The following is a 12,710-nucleotide window of genomic DNA, read 5'->3' on the forward strand; positions in this document are numbered from 1 at the left end:
GGGCGCAGGGCTGGGGCAGCCCGCCGAGCTGCGCTGCCTCCCCGGCCAGGCCCAGCCCGGCCGGCGGGGAGCCCGGGGGAGCCCGGGAAGGTGGCGGTGGAGCCGGCTCACGTCGGCGGAAACGCGCTCCGCTCTGCCCTTGTAAATATTTGTCAGGAAGCAGTTGCCAAAGAAAGTATCTCGTTATGCAATTTATTTATTTTTTAGGGAAGAAGCGAGCTTCCCCCCTCACACACACCTCCTCCTCGCCCGCCCCTCGCCTCTGTAGCGAGTCGTAAAAAACAGGAAAATATTATGAATCGCACAAGGTTTTTCGCGGCGTGCAGAGCCTTGTGAAGGCACGTATGTGGCAGCCTCTTCCTCGGCATGCACGGGCTTGCACAGCAGAATGTTTTACAGACTTTTTGCGTGTACCATCTTGCACTGGAAAAGTGTGTTTAACATACCTCGGGAAAAAAAATAAAAATACATACCCCTTTCCCCCCCTATGAAACAAGGACTGTATATACCAACGTGTTTATGTAAAACATCCGTTGCTAGTGAAAGATGGATTTTCCCCTCCTCCCCGCCCCCCCAGTATAAATTTGCTTTGGCACTAGCGGATGTTGGGGGTTGAATTCTTGGTCCTGTGCTGGAGGGCTTCGTGCAGCCTCTTGTTCCCCACCAGCCTCCAGCTGTGGTTCTTGCAGCGGGGAGATGTGCGGTTCACGGAGGGGCCACCTTTATACCTGTTTTTCCACTCATAATACTGTTTTAAACGGGCTCTGAGTTTCTACTCAGGAAGTTACGCTTAAAGATTTTTTTTTCCCCCCATTGATTTATTCAGTAATATGTAGTGTTAAACTAAAGGAGCCTCTTCCACAGTGCTACTTGATTTTCACGTCAACTGCTTTTTTTTGAATTGGTGCTTTTTAAAACAAGGGATTTCTCCTTGTTGGGGAAAAAAAATAACGTAGGGCTTGCTGCACACAAAAGGCACCCCGACCCTCACAGGTGGACCTGCATGGGTGGCAGGGGGCCACAACCCAGTGGGGCAAGTGCAGGATAGGGGTCCTGAGTCTGCAGATTAGCTGTCACTGCTGAAATGGCTCTGGGAAGGCAGTGGTGATAAAAAAATCCTTGTTTTCTCCCTGCTCCCCCCTGCCGTTGCAGGGCACGTAGCAATCATCCACCCGCCAGCCTCCCTGTGCAGTGGGCAACCTCAGGTCCCCCACCAGTAAGGAAATTAAATGCCACTTGGACAACCCTGAAGTCAAAGGTTCAAGAAATACCGTTTTCCTTGTCATGCTGTTTTCTTTTAGGACAGTTGCCTGTTTTGACAATGCTGGCCAAAAGGAGGGCAAGAACAAGGGCAACCGACAGCAAGAGTTGGCAAAGCAAATGCTGCCGGATCAAGGCCAGCGGGGCTGTGAATGCTCATCACCTTCCAGGGGAGTTACTTGGTGCAGCTATGAGCAGAAGGACCTTGCTGTTCTTGACACTAGAAGTTTGATTCCAATTTACGATAAGAGTCAGAGAAAGTATTCCTGGAGATTGGTTTGAGCATTAAAAAAAAAGAAAAGGGTGTGGGGGGAAGAGTTAATTTCTTTATCCACCTCCCTTTCTCAGCTGCCTTCCTCTACAACCTTGGGAAAATCTGCTCTGCCTCGGTTTCACCCTCTGTAAAATGGGAATAGTAATAATGGCAGACCCCTCCTTTTAGATCCCTGGATCAAAGGTACTATATAAGTTCAAAGTGCTGTTTCTATAGGGCATTATTGCCAAATTCACTGTAAGCAATTCCATTGGGTACTTGATAACAACAGTAGAATCAGTCAAACGCCCTTGATGCATTGCATGGTCCCAGATACCTTTCAGAGCCTCTTTGTGTGCCATCCCACCCCCTGAGGTCTGCAGGGATGGGGCTTTTGGAGCCTGGATTTTGCAGGAGCAGGAGGGGTACAGTCCGTGTCTTTGCTTCTGGCCCCTGAACTATGGACCGCCTTTCTTTTTGACCTGATGAGGACAACTGGAACTAGCCCTTTTAAAAACAGGTTTAAAACATACAACTTACGAAATTTATGTGTGTGTGTATATATATAAGGCCTTTAGCACATAATGCTAAACTCTTGTTGATTTTTGGTTGTTTTACTCTTGCATGGTTTGTTGTCATTTTAATCTGTATTTGTTTCACTGCAAAGTGATTAGGATTCTTTCAGATCTAGATACATTGCTAATAGAAAATTGGTTCTTATTAGCTTTGTGATTTTTAGCTATTAGGTAGGTAACCATTTTCTAAAATGTTATCTTTAAAAAAAAAACTACCACAGGAAAATTAGTATCTTAATAGCTGGAAGTGTTACAGTTACGATTGACTCTAACTTGTTATACTGTTCTTTCAATTATAAAAATGTTTCTAAAATATATTTTGTGTTTCTAATTTTTCTAAAATACAGTGTGTTACAGTCCACTGTCAAAACAAGAAGAGTAAATGTTATATCAGATATTACAGTGCGGGGCTTCATGAGTAAATTCACAAACAGTCTGGTTATTCTTCCTCTTCTACTTTTTTTCTTCCCTCCCCAAGAAGCACTGAGTGTGTATATGCAGCTTCAGAAGTTTCCTTAGAGCTCTTTTATACTTTAATAGGTTTGTTTTGGTGGCTGTTTGCTAGGCGAGTATGCTGCAGACATATTTTTTTCAAAAGGTCAAGCAGTCTCCTAACATGTCCATTGTGTATCACTGCAGTAAGAAATCCTCAGTGCAAAGGAGAGCTTCATGGTTAAATTTTAAAAGATAATGATTTAAATCTTTTTGTTAGCCTCCTTTTTTTACATCCTTAGCACTGCTTTTGGAGAGTCAACTTTTAACATGGTAGAAAGCAGGAAGCCCATTAATTAAAAATAGCAAAACAGCTAACGGTAAACTTAGTTGGTCACCTTTCCTTCTGAAATCCTGGCATTTAGCTATGTTTGTAAGGAACATAGTAACAAATGAGTAGCCGTGGCACTAACATAAGGACAAAGCAAAATTACCAATTACGGAAACATCTAGGGCTCTGGGCCTGAATCTTTGATTTCCCATATGGATCTTAAAAACATACGCATAATTGGCTTCTAACTGTGCATACTCTAGAAACATATTCAAGAATCAACTACAGATATTTTTTCAGACACTGACTAAATATATATTCACTTGTCAGCAAAAAAAATCCATCATTTTGATCCTCTTAAAAAAAGAAAAAATAAAAGGAATGTTCTTCCAGCAAAGTGAAGTTGTAGTGTATTAAAGAAATTACATATTTTCACTTTCATACAGCAGTGAAGGGGAAAAGAGAGGAGATGCTTGCAATATTAAGCACTCTTTGAGATACAGGACTAATCAATGTAGCTTCTGCCTCACGCTTGCGAACTACCATTTATTAATACACGTCAGAATCTTTCCTATGTTAAAGCAAATAGCTGTGCCATTTAGGTTCAGTTTCAGAAAAAAAAAAATTGTTCTTTATGGACAGAGAGAGAATTAGCCAAACTCAAAATACTGGTGAGATTTCACTTTTCGCAAAAATTACAGAAAAAATTATGCAAGTCTGTAACTCTGGGTCATTTTGAAGGAGAGAGAGACCTTAAAAATTGTTAATAAATTAGTATAGGACATACTGATCAAAACATCTTGTTAACTGGTTGGAATGACATAAATTAGAGTAGTCTATAAATGTTGTTTCAAGCATCGGAAATAGAATTGTCATTGATCACCGATTTGATTTAAAAAAAAAAGTTATTCTTTCCCTCGGTGTTCCTGTTTCAGGTATATGCAATATACCTTAGCATTTCCCTCTTTAATACAGTACATGTGAATGCCTACAACAGCTTAACTTTACGTATCAGGTATGGCTCAGAAACTGAAAAAAGTCTCCAGCTGATTTAGCAGCTGAGGCATTACTCGTCACAATATCTGATTACTGGCATATTAAGTAGTGGAGCAGAAAAGCATGAAGCGTTGCATCTCCCAATACATATATTTTAATTACTACTAACCAAACAAATATCAAGATGGCTTTATATTAAAAATTTATTGCATGATCATGTAAACAGAAATCCAAAATATTGATCCTTTTCAAAATGTTGTTATTATCAAGTATGCGACAGCACCTAAGTCTTCCTTTAAAATTTCTCTGTGTGCCTGTCTCTTAATGATTACGGGTCTTGTACTCCTCATCTAAAACAATTGCAATGGTTGTGCTCAGGCACTCTGGCAGAAAAGCCAGCCAGAAACGCAGGCAAAACCAATAACAGTGGCAGAGGTGTGACACCTACCTTCTTCTTCCCTAATCAAACTCCGTCCACATGAAACCCCTGATTTCTCAGAGTTGTAACCCTTTTAATTGTCAATTCTCTAAATATATAGCTGTACTCATATAGAAAGCCGCCTTTAAAAAGGTAGTTGATGTACAAATTTTGCCTTTTTTTTGGATAGCTTTGGGCCAGATTTCCTTATTGCGAGTAATTTATTCTAATATGTAGTCTTAAAACAAAAGATAGTAAATTATTAAGAGCTGATTTTTCTGTTCAGACCGCTCTTTCTTAATTACTCTGCAGTCTGAAAATATGAGAGTATCAGGGTAGGAGCTTCATTTGAACAAATCTCCAAACAGACTGTGCATGGACTAGGGCTTCGGATTTTCCTTACGCCGCAGAAAAATTTCCTCTTCCCTTTCTAGCTAAAACCCCTGAGCAGCTGTAAACACCTCTTGCTATCTAGAGGCTTGGCTCCCCTAACGCAGTCTGGTCGTCTTAAGAATCCACTGGTCAAATGAATTTCAATGACTGGTAATCAAAATTTCCCTTAAAGCCTGCAGCATGGAGGTAGTAGCGGTAGCATTTCTGCAGTTATGGCAAGGAAACACTGCATTTCTTAACGTCTTGGTTCTCCATTTCTCACCCGCATGAAATATGGGTAACACCATACTCCAAGCATATATACGGACACCATTGAAGAAAGGGTAGGAGCGATGGAGACAACAGCTAGGAACTCCAACGCCACAACGCGATTACAGTATGTTTTCCTTTCCTTGTTCTTTCAATTCACAGTAAATTTCATTCCAGCTCTTAGAAATCATCATTCTTTCCCCCTTTTTATTTCAAAATGGTTGCATATTTTTCATTCACGAAAAGGTTAAAGGCGTTTCCCCATCGCAGGAGGGATTATCTTACCAGAGGATTCTGGGACTGCAGATGTATACTGCGGCAAAATCCTAAATTCATCGGCAAAAAAAAATCATTTCCAGACCCCAGCTGCTAAAAATAATAGAATTATAGTAAATCATTGATAAGATTAAAACATAAAGCCATTTTTACGTTCCAAAGTGCTCTAAACCATGAGTCTTTTCTCTTAATTCATTTCTTAAATAATGCAAATTTTAAAGTAGCTTTTCTATCCCAAGCACGCAGCGCCATGAAATCGATAATTTTTGATCTTTTGGTTAGTAGGCAACATGGTGAGCTATTGCAGTGACTGCAGGCAGCAGACATGTTCTTGTCAGCTAAAAATTTTCATATTGTTTTTGAGTCCATGGAGATTTGCGGATGGGATACAGCCAGTTATAGCTTCAGCTTGCACTTTGCTGGGGGGACGTAAACCAGCACCGTTTTAGATGCGTGTATAGATATAGATATATGTTTTAAAAACAAGAAGCATTACTGGATTTTAAACAAAAAATTATGTAAAAAGAATGGCTGGTGTGATTATAATCGCATCATGCAGGGTCCACGGTTTCCATTTAGTGAAATTTCGCAGAGGGCAACTTCTTAAGAACATCCCTGCTGTGCAGAGTGAAAAGCATGAACAAACCAAAGACAGAATTCATCTGTGTTTATATTTTACAGACAATGAAAAACCTACTCTTTGTATGCCTTTTTTTCCACCTTATTATTTCACGAAAACTGCAGCATTTTCCCCGCCCCCACCCGAACACTCACCACCCCAGCACTGCGGTGTTCGCTGTTTCTTTCTTTCTTTCTTTCTTTTTTTCACCTCTTCTTCTTCTTTTTTGCTTTCACAAATTCTGCACGCGCCATCTTTGTCTATTGTTACTCTTTTCTAATTTCTCTTGCCCATTCTCTTTCAAATCAGCTAATAAACAGAAGGCTAAATGCCTGATCAATCCTTGTGTGTTATATTCTCCCCATCTTTTTCTTTCTGAGAAATAAAATTTAAAAAAACCCAAACAACACCCCACGCCCCAAAATTTCTGTATTACCATAACCTGTTGTATACAGTGGTGATAAAAAACATTATTAACATAATAGCAACAGCTGCAGCCTAAATAGAAGCTATGAGATAATAAATGTGCTACAACAAATTAATTTGCTGCAGGTGCTTGTGCTCTGAACTGCGTAACCCAAGCCATTTCAAGTCTGAATACAATTATTATTCCCCCCACATGCTAAAACAAAGTGCAGAGTGAAATGTCCTGTTATTATAAATATCTTGTCCTGTCCCCTGAACATTTTCACCATCAGCAAAGAGTGGAAGAAAGGATTTTAAAACCTCAGTAGAAAGCTGTGGCATTTAATAATATTTAAAGAGGCTTCAAGTCATGTCCAGGCTTGAAGAGATAATGTCTGTTTATACATTAATTTGCACTTATTGTCTCTTAACCAGAGCTCTATAGGTAACGACGCACTGAGGTATTACATACGTGCAATTGGCAAGGCAGGGGCTGTAAATACCTCATTAATAACAGATGCATATTTGTATATGTTGGCGCTTCCATTTACTTCATTGCAGAGAAAAAAAAAATCTCTTTGCAATTTGGCCTGTCTAATGTGCAGTGAACTAAGCAGGGATTTTTACTGGTTTTTGTTGGTAAATATAGTGCTTATGGAAGCCAGTTACTAGTTACCTTACAGGCATGCACCGGTAGCATGTTGCAGCATTCTTCAGCCTATGAAGACGGGAAGTTAAATGAAGCCAAGTGATTTCTTTTCATTTGGGTACCATAATGTAAAAATTAACTATGTGCTTTTTTCTTTCTCTTCTCCCCCTCCCCCGCCCCGTTCTTTTTACTGTTCACAGACCTAATTATCTGAAACCTGGTGAAAAGGCAAAATTAAGGGCTCAGTTGTGCTGACTTTAGTAGCTTTTCCATTGCTACAGTATACACCGCTTTTTTTTTTTTTTTTTTGCAAATGTAATTGGAGAACTTGTGTGTTTTAAAAGATTGATTATTCTCACGGAGTAACCTTGAAATGTTCTTTCCGTGATCTCAAAAAAAAAAGTATCATGTGTATCCTAAGAGAACTAATCAATCTAATTCCTCACACAGGACACATTTCCTCTGTGTTTTGGCGTAGCTTTGTAGCGATCAGAGAAGCTCGACGCAACACTTGTGCTGAAGCAGGGCGGACGCGGTGCTGTCCGGGAGGGTGGTGCAGATGGAGAGGTGCACTGAAACCCCACTGATTGTGCAACCCTCGGTGGTGGTGATGAGCGCTTGCTCACATGAGTCGGCCCAGGGAGGTCAATTGGATTACTCATGAGCGAGTGTGACGTTGCACAACTCGTCCCTAAGCTCGAATTTGCATGTCTCAAATCCCTTTTACCCGAAGAAGAAAACATATAATCAATTAAGCAAAGATGTATATACTGTGCTAGTGAAAATGGTTTTGTTTTTAATACTGCTTTTGTATCAAACCCTTGTTTTGTTTCTGTGGCTTCTTCACGTCTACTCCAAAGATCTGATTTTTAAGTTGTTATTTGAGCTCAGCTTCCATCTATGTCCATAGCTATTTTCTCAGAGTAACAACTGGGACATGAATTCCTAAATTTGAGGCATTAATCTCCATAATAGTTCATGGTAACATGTCTCCCAGTCATCATCCGAGTGAGTAAATAGTATAGCATTTCTGCATATGAAGCACAGGGCGAAAATGCGCTTTCGCAAACTTCTGCGCAGGTATTTCCACAGCCCGGTGTCTCCTTTCTCCTGAAGTAAAGCTGATGCTACAAATGAGTAGTGCTTTAGGCTGCGTCCCTCAGACCCCACCTAAAGAAATGTGGTGTGCAAGTATTTCAGTATCATGCTCTTAAGAGGCTCTTCATGTTCTCAAAGGATGTCCATATTTTGCTGGCAGGTGATTTCAGTAGGGGAATTGGATCAACACTTCTGAACTTGTTCATCCATCTAACTGGTTCCTGCTACTGAAGTACCCGAGCACCTGCCTGGCTCAGGTTATCAGGACCACATGAGACCATAGGAAAATGCGAATCAAAACTGGAGAGCTGGAGCAGGACTGAGGAGCAGGTTTTCAGGTTATTTAGGCAGCTAGTGGAGTACTCCATTCCGTCCCTTGCTCCTGTTAGCAGGTGCTTTTGGAAATATGCCATCTGCCAACAAAAATGTCTTGTTTGGCATTCAGCAGGAAAACTGGGAGAGAAGCCATGATTGACCTAGCCCTACAGAGGGGAAATGCATGTGTCGGAGAACAGTGACTTTACACAACAAAGCATTACATGGTGGGAGTCATGGGTGGCTTCATTAAGAAGACATATGCAAATACTTTCAGAAGTATTACACCACCTGATTAATTTAATGGGGGGAAAAAAGTAGATACAACAAGTTGTTTATTTTTCCCTTATAAAACACTCTTCTTTCACCAAAGAACAAAAAGGAAGAAGAGGAGATCTGATAGCCGGCTCTAGAGAAAAGCAGATAGTTAACGTGCAATACCTGTGCAATGCAGGTATTGTGGCTGGCGACTTTTTATTGCTGTGTGTATGACTGCAACAAAGGAGAGACTATTTTTTTTTTCATGGGATAATGTGACTCAAGATTAAGCTTTATTGTGATTGTTGAATGTGGGCCTAATCTTGTCAGATGCTAAGCACCCGATCCAGAAAGCATTTGTTGAGAGTTAAGGAAGACCAGCAGGACCACCCACATTAAAAACAAAAACAAAAACAAAAAAACCTAGACTGAGTGATTATGTTAGCACTTTATTATATCTGGTAATATCTGCCCTCTGCATAATTATAAATGACTTTTTTTTTTTATTTGCCTTACTTCGGTTTCTGCAACCTGTGTTTACACAGGTTCTGTTTCTGCAAGTGTATTCTTCAGCACTGGAAACGTGAACATGAATGCATGAGTCTGAAGCACTTTCCTGGGCTGTGCTCATCCACAGACTCACCCATTCATTTGTGTGGGTTTTACAATAATGTTTTGTTATTGTTTTGTGTCAATATTTGCTAATGCACTGGCTCTGCCTTTTTCCTTCCACCCACCTTTCTCCTCGCGCACTCGCTGCCAGAGAAGTGTGGTTTGACTGAAACCATTCCAAGAGATATTGCCATTTACAGCAGCGTCACTGGGCGTAATTTGTCAGGCAACGTCCACGGGGCTGGAGGGGAGGCAGCACGTGGTGGCACTGCTACGTGGACCCCGGGGGTCCCTGCAGCCCATCCCCCGCCAGCCCCCTCACTAGTCCAGAGAGGACCTTGCCATGTCTCAGGGCACGGGTGTTGCATGGCTGGAGGTTTTTGGCCTGGGGCATGGGTTCACAGTTTCTGAGCTCTTCTTTCGCCCCCCTGCAGGGCTGGACAAGTCAGCTAGCTGGCTCTCCTTGCACCAGATTACCTCCAGCACAGAGGGACGGCTTGCAAAGCGTCTTTGGGAGAAAGGCTTAACTCTCGACACCCAAGCCTCTAAAAGCAGAAGTGGGGAGAGGTCTTTGCCAACTTTGCCGACAGATTTACTTACCCCTGTGCAAGGGCCTGCTGCATGTGAAATACTGTGGGGCAGAGATGAAGCTACCGTGGTTTCTGGGCAAGACCTAGGTGGGAGGGCTGGGTTGGCAGCTATTTCCTTCTCATAAGCTTCTTCCTTTGCACTCCCCATGTTGCTGTGTTTGACATTGCCTTTCTCAACCATCAGGTTCCTGCTCCCGTTTAGAAGCCATGCAACTTCTCAAATTATTATTTTTTTGAAGCTGGTTAATGCCACTGCACAGTGGAGCCGCTCTCGCACATAAACAACATGGTGAGGCCTCCTGATGTGGTGCACGGTATGAAGGGACTTGAATATGGCTGAGCTTGTGCTGCGGAAGGAAGAAGGAGCTGATCAGGAGGTCTGTCGGGGGAGGGTTCTGCAGTGTGAACGGGAAAAAAACCTAAGAGGAGAAGGGGGGACGTCAGCTGCCAGCACCATCTCCTTTGAAGATCTCCGCAACCGGAGGGAGGATCAGGTTGCTGGCAGACTCTCTCTTCCCAAAACATCCTGCCCCTAAAAAAAGGAGAGTGGAGCATAGATTGCCAAGGGCCTTTTCTAGTCACCCCTTCAGCCTGTGAGTCTCCCATCCTGCCACTGCCACCATGGAGGGTACCCTAAAGGGCAATAGTCCCCTCGATGGCTCTGCTGTAGCTGGACTGAGGAACGGGGGCACATGCCCTCTCAGTGTAACCCGCTGCATTTACCTGCTGCATTTAGGGTGCAAAGCATTTTTTTGTGGTACTGGAAATAGCCAGCACCCGGGGTTTTGTTTGCTTTCAAACCCATTTGTTTCTAACATATTGTCACCCCTGAGTAACTAGCAAGTTTCACCGATGTATGTTGTTTTGTAAACTCTTAGGCTGCATTATTCAGTGAGTGACTGTACAAATTGCAGGGTCAAAGATGGGAGAGGGGGTGCGTTTCTAAACAGGTGAAAATGAGTGAGAAAGAGTAAAAAATGATTAATTTTTGGCATGAGTTTTCAAATTAATGAAGGCTTGAGCAAGGAAAAGGAAGAAAAGCTTTTGGCATGGACACAGTTAAGTATGAGTTTCACATTTTTGAAAAGTACAGATGATCTGAGTCTACTCATTATTTGAAATTCATATCTGGTCCTGTGCAAGAAGTGTAAAAACTGATACTGACTTTTAGGAATGTCCCTCAAGACCTTTATACACCTACATTCTGTTGCTTTTCCTTTCATCCCCTTGTCAGTCAATACTTAACCCTTTTGGATTCTGACCTTTTGATAGTGTGAGAGCTCAGTACAGAGCTAATCAGATAGTTAAAAGGATATTCTTGCATATTTTCACGAATCAAAGCACCACACTTGGTTTACTGTGATTTGTGGGTTATATTATTACAAGTACACAGGAGCTTGTTCACTGAGGCACTAAGTCCAAATCTTCCCTAATTTGTTTCACAAACCTTTATTTATTTGAAAATTCATCCCATACATTTATTATTTTTTATTTTCTTGCATATTAAATCAGATGTTTTAAAAGCACCCCATATCAAATCAGCAAGAGTAAAAGTTTCTGTATGATTTGTACAGTCATTGAGCCCCCCTAAACAGTCAGAGGAAACAGTTTGAAAAAGTGCATATGAGGCTGATTAGTAAGCACTGATACAATTTAAAAAATCCTCTAACCCAAATGGTAGTAAATGTGTAAAATAATGTCAAAACAAACCCAAATGGTAGTAAATGTGTAAAATAATGACTAAACAGAAATATTCAACTATCTCTACACATCTAAAAAATTTCTAAATACGTACCAGTATCAGGCTCAGAGTAATATCCTTGACCGTTGTCTAGTTTCAGGAGTATAAGGAAATTGTTACAGAAAAGGTGACAATAATACGTCTTGTTGGAACTGAGAACTAAAATGAAGCAGCTGTACATCAGAGAGAAAATCTGAACCAAGAGACTGATAATGAGTGTGGCAAGTATTTTTTCTTGCTTATGGGTGGAAAAGCCAGCGAAGTCTCCGTTTGAAGACAAAGCACAGAGTAATGTGATCATAAAAATCTCCTAATAGGGACTATGTGATGTACGGTAAATGTATTCCTTTCAATACATTATTCCCTCTACACGCAGCCTTTCAATGCTGCCTCAAACTGTACTGGGGATATGATAGCATTGGCATAGATGTGGGCAGAGCTGAACCTCCTGTTTCGTTACTATTGCTATTATTTGTGCTGTTATTATTTAACACATATATCAGAGCAGCTCCTCAGAAGCTCAGATAAAAAACGTCACCCCGTTTTTGTACAGCAGTGCAGACATTGCCAAGGCACCGCCGGTGCTCTGAAAAGCCTGCAATTGATGGAAACGAGTGACATTCAGAGGGTGGGGAGACGAGTACTGTAATTATAGGTGGGGCTGGTAGTATTACCTGTTATTAAGGGCTTGCCTGACACTTCCCATTTTAAGACCTGTTTTTGGTGGTTTGTAACTACTTAGTAAACTTTAACCATTTGTCTTTCACTAGACTTCCGTCCTTGGCTGCCAGTGCTGCTCAGGCGTTATTAACAGGCTGATTTATTTCATTTAGGCATCACGGCAGGATTGGGGCTGATGGAGGGAGTGGCAGCTTTAAAAAATTGGAAGGAAATGTTGTCATTTTGCTTTTCACTGTTTATCTGAAATACAGACTCAAATATTATAATGTCACCCTGTTTCCTTGTATTCCCCCGGCTGTCTGTCTGCATCCATCTGTGAGCTCTGGTCTTAAATTTAAGTTTGTCTTTCTGTTCTGCATTTGTACAGTACCTTACACGGCTGGGTACTGGTCCATATACCTATAAGCTACAGCAATGCAAAAAAATACTCTGGTTTTTCACAGGACAAATGTTTTTGGGAGGCAAAGAAATATTCCCTGTCCAGAAATCCTCCATGATCTCTTCCTTATCAATTGTGACTCCCAAATTTCTTACCTTTCCCCTCACACTTAAAGTGCTG

The sequence above is a fragment of the Calonectris borealis genome, chromosome 2 (genome assembly GCF_964195595.1).
Source record: "Calonectris borealis chromosome 2, bCalBor7.hap1.2, whole genome shotgun sequence".
NCBI lineage: Eukaryota > Metazoa > Chordata > Aves > Procellariiformes > Procellariidae > Calonectris > Calonectris borealis.